Raw genomic sequence first — 10,693 nt, forward strand, 5'->3', positions numbered from 1 at the left:
GGCCGCTCCCCGAGCAAACTCCTCCTCGGCATCCACCCCCGGGGCTTGCCTGGGCCAGGACTTCCCCGGGCAGGGCTGTGTGTGCAAGGCTGCCAGGCCCTGGCCGAGCCCGGGTCCCCAGGGGTACAGTGGGGTGCTGAGAGCCATTAGGCCGAACGGCAAACCCCGGCTGTGATGGAAACCATGTCAAGCCAGGGGGTGTCTGGCCAGCACCCGGGTCCCCAGGCAGCTCTTGGCTCGGTGTCAGCCTGGCCACAGGGCACTCGAGGAACTTCCCAGCGCAGTCTGCAGGCAGCTCCCTGCCCCAGGGCAGACCGGGCCATCGCCCCCACAAGGCCCTGGGGACAACAGCGGGGTCCATCAGTGCCGGGGGCTGCTAGGGGCTGGGGCACACCATCACTGATGGGGAGCAGCAGAGGTCAGTGCACTGGGGTCCCTTGGTGACCTGCCCCTGAGGAGAGAGGGCACAGAGAGTGTGCGGGGGGCGAGTGGGGCGAGCGCACGGCTGCCCCTTCTGCCCATGCTAAGAGTCAAGCTGCCAGGATGACTATGAATCACCAACGTAATATGGCCGTGAAAAAGGACAGTGCGAGGCTAGGATGTACCAGGCGAAGCAGCTCCAGGCGCAAGAGAGGAGCATTAATGCCATTCCACGGGGCCTGGTGAGCCCACAGGTGGAATCCTGTGTGCAGGGCTAGGCACCCGTGGTCAAGAAAGATGAATTTATACTGGAGCAGGGGCACAGCCAGAGAAGAGCGACTAGGTGCCCAGGAGACCGGAGGGCCAATTTTATGAGAGGAGCCTGGAAGAGCCTGGCTTGGTTAGTCTAGCAATAAGCAGGCTGAGCGAGGCTATGAGTGTGCCCTGGAAACATGCTGGGGGTGAACCCCAGCGAGGGTGAAGAGCTATTGAGACTAAAGAACAAGGCTGGCACAAGACTGAACAGCTAGAAACGAGCCAGGAACAAATTCCAGCTGGAAATTAGAAGGTTACTGACCATCAGAAGCTGAGTTTCTGGACCAGCCTCCCAGTAGGAGTTCTGGAGGCAAACAGTTTTACGAGAGAGCAGGACCAATGTATGGTGTCCCTAGCCTCTGTTTGCCAGAAACTGGCAATGAGCGACAGGGGATGGATCACTTGGTGATTCCCTGTTCTGTTCCTTCCCTCTGGGGCACCTGGCATTGGCCACTGTCGGAAGACAGGATACTGGGCTAGATGGACCTTTGGTCTGACCCAGTCTGGCCGTTCAACACACTTGTACAAGGTGGCTGCTTGCGATGGGGGGCAAGGCTCGGCAGCTCTGGCCTCACTTTGGGTTTATGTCTGATGTCCCTAAAGCTCATGCTTCAGGGTGTCAGCCAGCCACCGGCAGGGAGCTCCCATCCCCGTTGTTCTAGGAGGTTATTTTTTAATTTCCTTCCTCTGAAGCATCCAGGTTGGCCCCAGATGGAGCTGGGACATAGGGCAGGGAGGGCCGAGCTTGGAGGTGGCACCGAACAGTCTCTCTCAGTTGCGTGGCTGGCTGGGTCTTGCTCACCTGCTCAGGGCCTCCCTTATCACCGTGTGGGGTGGGGAAGGAATTTCCCCCCAGGTCAGACTGGCAGGGATTCTGGGCCTTGTTCACCTTTCTCTGCGGGGGTTGGGGTGGGGTCACTTGCCAGGATTAGCTGGGTTTAGCTCACTGAATTCCTTCCCACAGCAGGGACCTCCGACATGGGGCCCCTCACTCCCGCCTATTCTCCGCCCGTGCACAGAACAATCTAGTCTCCCAGGGGCTGGGATCCTTCGGGCTAATTCCGGTTGCTGGGTCAGTGTGTGGGTGCTGGGTGGTGTTGGTAGCCTGCGATAGGAGGTCAGACTGGATGTCCGGTGGCCCCTTCTGGCATTAGACTCTGTTCCAGGAAGCCTGTTCAGTTCCTCTTGGGCCTCTCTGTGCCGTCAAGCCCCTCACAGACCCCCCGAGATCACAGTTGGGCCCCACAGAGTCAGCCTCTCTCCACAGAAGCCAGCCCTCCAGCCCTTCTCAGGTCTGTGGCTTTTCTCCCCATGCCCTGGCTCTCAGTGAGAAGGCCCCTCGGGTTGGATAGTCTGGCTCCCAGCTCGGCCTGTTTGCTGTACCCCTCTCCAGCAGCACAAGGTGGGTGGGAAAACAGGTGTCTTGGGATTCCCCAGTGTAGGGGAACCCCACTGTACAGTCCCACCACAGTTAGCTCTGGCCCCTGGCATGTTAGGGGTGTAGCCGGAGCACAGCTGCACTCCAGCAACTCCAGCTGGCAAACCAGCCGCAGGGAGCCACTACCAGTCGGCCCTAAGGCTGCTGCTCAGGGGTGCTGGGGATTGTGCGGGACCCACGGCTGAACCCAGACCAATTCATTGCCTCCAGCTGAGTCAGCTCGTGAACTTGGTCTCCTGATGGGCTGCTGACTCCAGCCGCCCTGGCTCCCTGAGCCGGTACCATGCCTGCAGCTGGGCCCATTTCCTGCTCTCGGCTGCCTGCTGCTCCTGCCTCTGTGGTCCTGGTCTCCTGCTCCTTGGCCCAGTTCTCGTCGCCAGGGTTTGGGCTCGGGCACACTCCCTAGAATTGGCATGTGGCTTCTGGCCCCCGACTCCGGCTTGCTCCCGGGACTTGGTAAGTTGGCTCCCGACTCAGGCTGCTTCCCATCCTGACCATTAGGCAAGGCTGCCCACAGCCTGGGCCTTAGCAGGATAAAGCCCCCTTAGCCAGTCCCAGTGGAGGGCTCCATCCGGTATTGCAGGGTGACTGCCCTAGAGCTGCCATGGGCAGGCCCTTGTCTCTCCGCTCCAGGACTGATGCTCCTTGCATTCAGCCCATACTGGCGCTGGCCTGCTTGGCTGCCAGACCCACCCTGCAGACTGTGCCTGTCCCCGTCCTGCTCCCCAGTGCATGGCTGGGGTTGGATTAGTGGTTCCCTAGACTGTCTCTCTAGGCCAGGGGTCGGCAACCTTTCAGAAGTGGTGGGCCGAGTCTTCCTTTATTCACTCTAATTTAAGGTTTCGCGTGCCGGTAATACATTTTAACGTTCTTAGAAGGTCTCTTTCTAGAAGTCTATAATATAGAACTAAACTATTGTTGTATGTAAAGTAAATAAGGTTTTTAAAATGTTTAAGAAGCTTCATTTAAAATTAAATTAAAATGCAGAGCCCCCCCGGACCAGTGGCCAGGACCTGGGCAGTGTGAGTGCCACTGAAAATCAGCTCGCGTGCCGCCTTCGGCCCGCGTGCCATAGGTTGCCTACCCCTGCTCTAGGCTCTCCAGGGTCCTTAGGATCATTCATCTCCAGTCACAGGGAGTTGTGACTCCCTCCAGGTTCCTATCAGCTGTGGCAGTCACCTGCAGGTCCTGCCCCCCTCTCTGGGCCAGAAGGAGTCTGTATCTATGCCTGAGCAATTCTGGGAAATCCAGCACCTGCCTGCAGGCTGGGATCCTGGGGCCCACATGCAGGAGGGGGTGTTTGTGCTTTTCCTGCTAACTCAGCCTGGAAGCAGAAGCTCGAGGTTTCAGTTCAGTTTCTTGCTGTGGGTTTCAGTAATTCCCATCTGGGATTAAGCTGTGAAGACAAAATGGAGACCCCCATGAGGGCACAATATCCACCCATAGGGCCCCCCCAACAAGGGGATAGTGTCTCCCCAGAGGACCCCCCCTCCCCGAAGGGGGCAGTATCTGCTTTCAAGGGCCATGAACACAGAAAGAGGGGAGGACAGAGACTCCAGCAGCTCATGGTGAGTGTGGGAGACTCCTGTACTGCCTCCCTGCTTGGAGAAATTCCCAGGGGATGTGGCGAGGGCCCTGTGGGTTCCAGACTCTTCTGCTTTCTGCAGAGGAGAATGTCCCAGGGAGTTCCTGTTGCTTTGTGCATTTCCCACTGCACGTTCATTGTAGAGAGGAAACCCTGGTAACAAAGGAGAAGCTCGTGCAAAGATTTATGCCTCAACGCCCCTGTAAGAATACTCAGGACACATGAACACAGACCAAGGTTACAGGGAGCTGTCTGGCCCGCGGCTGCGCCGGTGCAGCGTGCCCCCCCCTCCCGTGTGCCCGCGGCTGCGCCGGTGCAGCGTGCCCCCCCTCCCGTGTGCCCGCGGCTGCGCCGGTGCAGCGTGCCCCCCCCTCCCGTGTGCCCGCGGCTGCACCGGTGCAGCGTGCCCCCCCCTCCCGTGTGCCCGCGGCTGCGCCGGTGCAGCATACCCCCCTCCCGTGTGCCCGCAGCTGCGCCGGTGCAGCGTGCCCCTCCCCTCCCGTGTGCCCATGGCTGCGCCGGTGCAGCGTGCCCCTCCCCTCCCGTGTGCCCGCGGCTGCGCCGGTGCAGCATGCCCCCCCTCCCGTGTGCCCGCGGCTGCACCGGTGCAGCGTGCCCCCCCCTTCCGTGTGCCCGCGGCTGCGCCGGTGCAGCATACCCCCCTCCCGTGTGCCCGCAGCTGCGCCGGTGCAGCGTGCCCCTCCCCTCCCGTGTGCCCATGGCTGCGCCGGTGCAGCGTGCCCCTCCCCTCCCGTGTGCCCGCGGCTGCGCCGGTGCAGCATGCCCCCCTCCCGTGTGCCCATGGGTGTGCCAGTGCAGCGTGCCCCTCCCCTCCCGTGTGCCCATGGGTGTGCCAGTGCAGCGTGCCCCTCCCCTCCCGTGTGCCCGCGGCTGTGCCAGTGCAGCGTGCCCCTCCCCTCCCGTGTGCCCGCGGCTGTGCCAGTGCAGCGTGCCCCTCCCCTCCCGTGTGCCCGCGGCTGTGCCAGTGCAGCGTGCCCCCCTCCCGTGTGCCCGCGGCTGTGCCGGTGCAGCGTGCCCCCCTCCCGTGTGCCCGCCGCTGCGCCGGTGCAGCATGCCCCCCTCCCGTGTGCCCATGGGTGTGCCAGTGCAGCGTGCCCCTCCCCTCCCGTGTGCCCATGGGTGTGCCAGTGCAGCGTGCCCCTCCCCTCCCGTGTGCCCATGGGTGTGCCAGTGCAGTGTGTCCCTCCCCTCCTGTGTGCCCCCCTCCCGTGTGCCCATGGGTGTGCCAGTGCAGCGTGCCCCCCTCCTGTGTGCCCCCCTCCTGTGTGCCTGCGGCTGCGCCAGTGCAGCGTGCCCTGTGCTGAGGACCAGTCCCAGGGCTCACAGGTGACATGAGTGGTGCCTAGGCCTCATGCTGCTCTGAGTGCATTCAACATGGCTCACTGCGCTCCCCGGAGGCATAAAGCCAGTGCCCCCACCACCCCACCCAACCGCTGCTCCTCTAGTGTTCTCCTTTGCAGAGCTGGCTAGGGAGAGGAAGTCGAATCGTTCTGGCTGTTGTGGGTGGTGGCTGGGAGCCACATGACTGGACACTCACCCCACCCTCTGCCGTCATTTCCCAAAAATGACTCTTGCTCACCAAATATAAACTGCCCCAGGGGAGATCTCTTGAGAGCCATCATGCAAACGGCAGTCGGGAGGAAGGGGATTTCTGGGCTCAGTGCCCTGGCCTTGGAAATCCCCTCTGGAAGCCCCATGCTCACTGCTGGGGAGGAAATGTGGTGGGCCTCATGTGAAGTGACTGCTCTGAGTAGCTCAGGGACCCCTCACACCAGGGGTCTGTGGAGGGCTCTCATCCTTCAGTGCCTGTAATTTCCCAGCACACACTCCTCCCAGCCTCTGAATCCCAGACACCAATTACCATCAAGGCAGTAAATATCTTTAGCACTTAAAGTTATTCCAATGAACTCAGGCTCTGGATCAGGGCCCTCCTGGAGCTGACAGCAGGAACTTCTAGGCCAGGCCCCTTTGAGCCAAAACAGCAGAGGAGCTCTCGAACTAGGGCAAAGCTCATTGTCTCCTCTCTTGTTCCTGGGAACACCTGGACTGGGGCTGACTGGCTTTGCCGGGCAATGGTGTGAGGGGAAGGTGTCAGGTCTGGGCGCACGGGATGATGGAAAGGTTCATAACCTGCTACAGTGTTTATTCATGTACCCACGTGACAAAGCTGCCGTGGCTCCTTAGCCGTGTGCTTAGCTGACATCACCTTCTCAATGCATGGGCTGGTGTCGGTGTAAGCGGGGAATGGCCCCGCTGTCGTGGGGAACTTTCCCGGCCTATGCACTACCCTGGTGAAATGGGCTAGCGAACGGATCTGAGTCCTTGCTCCCATTCCCTTCACCCGCAGGCCGCTCTGCCCTCGAGTGCTCCCCTTCCTCCCTCCTCATAACCCCGACATGGCTGGGCCCAGGATTCCTGGGGGGCTCGACCCCCAACCTTGTCGTGGTCACTTAGGGCAGGGACTAGGGTGGCCCCACTCCGGGGTGCTCTCTCCACACTGGATGCTTCCCTGACCCACTGATCATTACATACAGTTCAAAGCAAATACAATTTATTAAACAGCAACCAATTAAAAAAAAATAAGGAAAAAATGGGAAAAGTTCAAGGAAAACCCATCACCTCGCTCTGTGGTACGGGGACACCACAAACAGCATCTCTGGAGGACAAGGGAAGTTCAGTCTGTTCCTCACCTGTCCCAGGCCCTGGCTGTGCTGCAGGGATGCTGCGGGTCAGACACTTGCTCTGGCGGTGGCCACACCCCCCTCAGGCTTTAGGTGGCAGGGCCCTTCTTCGCAGTGTCAGCCTCTCTCCCCCCCGCCCCCCGGTTGGGGTTACGATCCCCCTCCAAGTCTGGCCTGCAAGGCCTCTTGGCTGTGGGTGTCTCCTTGCACTGCGCCCGCTGCCCAGGGACCCCCTTGCTCTCCCCAGCTGCTCACCATACCCAGCTCTGGGGGCTCCAGCTCCACTCTGCCATAGCATAAGAACATAAGAACGGCCGTACTGGGTCAGACCAAAGGTCCATCTAGCCCAGTATCCTGTCTACCGACAGTGGCCAATGCCAGGTGCCCCAGAGGGAGTGGACCTAACAGGCAATGATCAAGTGATCTCTCCCCTGCCATCCATCTCCATCCTCTTACAAACAGAGGCTAGGGACACCATTCCTTACTCAGCCTGGCTAATAGCCATTAATGGACTTAACCACTATGAATTTATCCAGTTCTCTTTTAAACGCTGTTATAGTCCTAGCCTTCACAACCTCCTCAGGTAAGGAGTTCCACAGGTTGACTGTGTGCTGTGTGAAGAAGAACTTCCTTGAATTTGTTTTAAACCTGCTGCCTATTAATTTAATTTGGTGACCCCTAGTTCTTGTATTATGGGAATAAGTAAATAACTTTTCCTTATCCACTTTCTCCACATCACTCATGATTTTATATACCTCTCTCATATCCCCCCTTAGTCTCCTCTTTTCCAAGCTGAAGAGTCCTAGCCTCTTTACTCTCTCCTCATATCGGACCTGTTCCAAACCCCTAATCATTTTAGTTGCCCTTTTTTGAACCTTTTCTAGTGCCAGTATATCTTTTTTGAGATGAGGAGACCACCTCTGTATGCAGTATTCGAGATGTGGGTGTACCATCAATTTATATAAGGGCAATAATATATTCTCTGTCTTATTCTCTATCCCCTTTTTAATGATTCCTAACATCCTGTTTGCTTTTTTGACCGCCTCTGCACACTGCGTGGACATCTTCAGAGAACTATCCACGATGACTCCAAGATCTTTTTCCTGACTTCTTGTAGCTAAATTAGCCCCCATCATATTGTATGTATAGTTGGGGTTATTTTTTCCAATGTGCATTACTTTACATTTATCCACATTAAATTTCATTTGCCATTTTGTTGCCCAATCACTTAGTTTTGTGAGATCTTTTTGAAGTTCATCACAATCTGCTTTGGTCTTAACTATCTTGAGCAGTTTAGTATCATCTGCAAACTTTGCCACCTCACTGTTTACCTCTTTCTCCAGATCATTTATGAATAAGTTGAATAGGATCGGTCCAAGGACTGACCCTTGGGGAACACCACTAGTTACCCCTCTCCATTCTGAGAATTTACCATTAATTCCTATCCTTTGTTCCCTGTCTTTTAACCAGTTCTCAATCCATGAAAGGACTTTCCCTTTTATCCCATGAGAACCTAATTTACGTAAGAGCCTTTGGTGAGAGACCTTGTCAAAGTCTTTCTGGAAATCTAAGTACACTATGTCCACTGGACCTCCCTTGTCCACATGTTTGTTGACCCCTTCAAAGAACTCTAATAGATTAGTAAGACACGATTTCCCTTTACAGAAGCCATGTTGACTATTGCTCAACAGTTTATATTTTTCTATGTGTCTGAAAATTTTATTCTTAACTATTGTTTCGACTAATTTGCCCGGTACCAAATAGCACTGCTACTGCTGCTCTGCCTCCAGCTCCCTGGGCTGCTTCTCTGGCCCCTCTGGCGCTGGTTGCTGCAGCTCTGCCCCCAGGGCAGGTCTGCTCTCTGGGCTGCTTCTGTGGCTCTGCTCCCAGCACTGACCTGCTCCCTGGGCTAGCCAACCAAAAAAAAATCCACTGAGTTTTAGTAAGGGGCCAAAAGTCCCCTTACATAGGGTTACCGACTGTCCCACACAGCTTCCATAAAGGAGGCTCACATGTCTCTAACTCGCTCACACAATATTATCACGACTCTCATGAGAGCTGGTCTTTTCCTAAAAGCCCCAGCTCCTGGAGTCAGGTGATGGTGGCAGAATCTCTGCTTCCATTTACAGTTAAGGAACTTATCCTGACCATCCTGTTCACTGAGTAAAGCTCGACACTAGGCCCCTGAAAGGCTCTTGCACCAGGCACCAGAGAAAAAGGACCCAGCAAGTTTTAGTTTGAAGCTGGTCTCATGACTGTTTGGAACCTGGCTCATGATGCTCGAACCCTTGGGAATGCTGCTGCTGCCAAATGCAGACTGAAGGCCTGACTCTGGGCCGATCTGGGGGTAAGGGCGGCTGTTAGCCACATTGCACATATTGGATTGTTGTAGGGCTGGTGTAGCACTAGGAGGAGGTTAGCCCTGTGGACAATCTTAGCCTTAGAGACTCTCCCACCTCCCCCTCTTGCCTCAGCACACCCCTGTGTGTGTCCGCGCTAGGCTGCTCCTACCCCACAGCAGTGTGAAGGGCCCGCAGCAGGGGGCCGAGATTCCCAGTTAACGAGGCTAGGCAAGTACTCGCTGCCCATGCTGGTTCCAGCTCTGAAGATTTAGGGCAGTGGTTTCCAAACTGGAGTTCATGAACCCCTGGGGGTTCACGAAATGTTACAGGGGGTTCTTGGGAAAACATTCGCTAATGGCGGACAGAGCTGTCCATAGGGACCCCATAGGGCCAGCAGCCCAGAGCCCCTGGACTTCCAAGAGCTAAGCAGATCAACGCAAGCCTATCTATCACACTGAGGAGATTTAAACTTCAAGACTCCTTATAAGAAATGGAAAGGGACGTGGATATTTTTTGCTGTTTTTAAAATTAAATAGGTAGCTAGTGTGCTTCATAATAATTTTAAAAACAATAAGTTTAAGCTTTGTTGTAACGTGCGTTGTTTATCTGGACTGCTCAAGACCTGAATGCTTGTGTAGGAGGAACTCTTCAAGTTGTCTTCTTAAATATCTTCATGCTGTTTCACATCTGATACTCCTTGCTGAAACATAGGAGCCTTGTCTTATAACAGGCTTATTCAAAATGATACAAGCTACGAAAGGAAAGTGAGATCTTGGAAGAGTGTTGCCGTTTTCATAATGTAATAAAATACTGCAAGGATGAATAATAATTAATAATAAATTGTGTGTAATAAGCATGTCATAAAAACAAATTTTATATTTCCAAGATCACTGCTTTTATAATTTATACTCAGGTAAAGGAGAAAATCCCTGGATATATTCATTTTTAGGAGGGGGTTCGCAAGACTTGATATTTTAGTGAAAGGGGTTCACAGGTTGTTAAAGTTTGGGAACCACTGATTTAGGGTCTTGTGGCACCATCTAGTGGCCACTGGACGTTTCAGCTGCTCCATGTCTGTCTCACAAACACGCTTGCTTTGTAAGTATTTGCTGTGAAAACTTCAGTGTGGCTCTGTCAGCAAAACCGGGAGAAAATCTCATTTGCCCCCATTCCAATGGGAATGGGCCAGTGGGTTCTCACTTCTCTGGAAACAAATCCGCATTCAGCGAGACTCCCTGGCTAATGCAATGGTGTGGCTTATTGTTAAGACTACATTTTAGTCACAGATATTTTAAATAAAAGGTCATGGGCAGTAAACAAAAATTCACGGCCCATGACCTGTCCATGACTTGTACTATATACCCCTCACTTGCCCACTCCACCTCCGCCATAGGCGTAGCACATAGGTCGACGCAGTGTCCGTGGACACTGCGTTGCTGACATCGACTGTTGCTGCCTTTCAGAAGCCGGCCCACAATGCCCCACACTGCGGTGCAAGTGCTCCTGGTGAGGACGTGCACCATCAACACAAGGAGTGTAGTGTGGACGTGCAAAAGCAGTTTAATGACTGCGGTGGTTGTAAATCGACATAATCTAGGTCGACTTAATTTTTTAGTATAGACTTGCCCAAGGTGTCACAGCTAAATACAAGGTGGAACAGATTGTTTAGCAGAAGTAGTTAACACATATTCTAGTGTAAGGGACCATGCAAGGTGAAGTGGCCTGTCAACACCCCTGCAGTCATAGGACAAAAAACGGGGGTAGTGAGTTACAGATTGTTGTAATAAGCCATAAATCCAGTGTCTTTCTTGAGACCATGATTTTGAGTGTCAAGCAAAGCTTGAGCAAATTTAAGCTCCCAGACACGTCTTTTCAAGGCGTTGTGCAGGTT

Source organism: Malaclemys terrapin, chromosome 12 (genome assembly GCF_027887155.1).
Source record: "Malaclemys terrapin pileata isolate rMalTer1 chromosome 12, rMalTer1.hap1, whole genome shotgun sequence".
NCBI lineage: Eukaryota > Metazoa > Chordata > Testudines > Emydidae > Malaclemys > Malaclemys terrapin.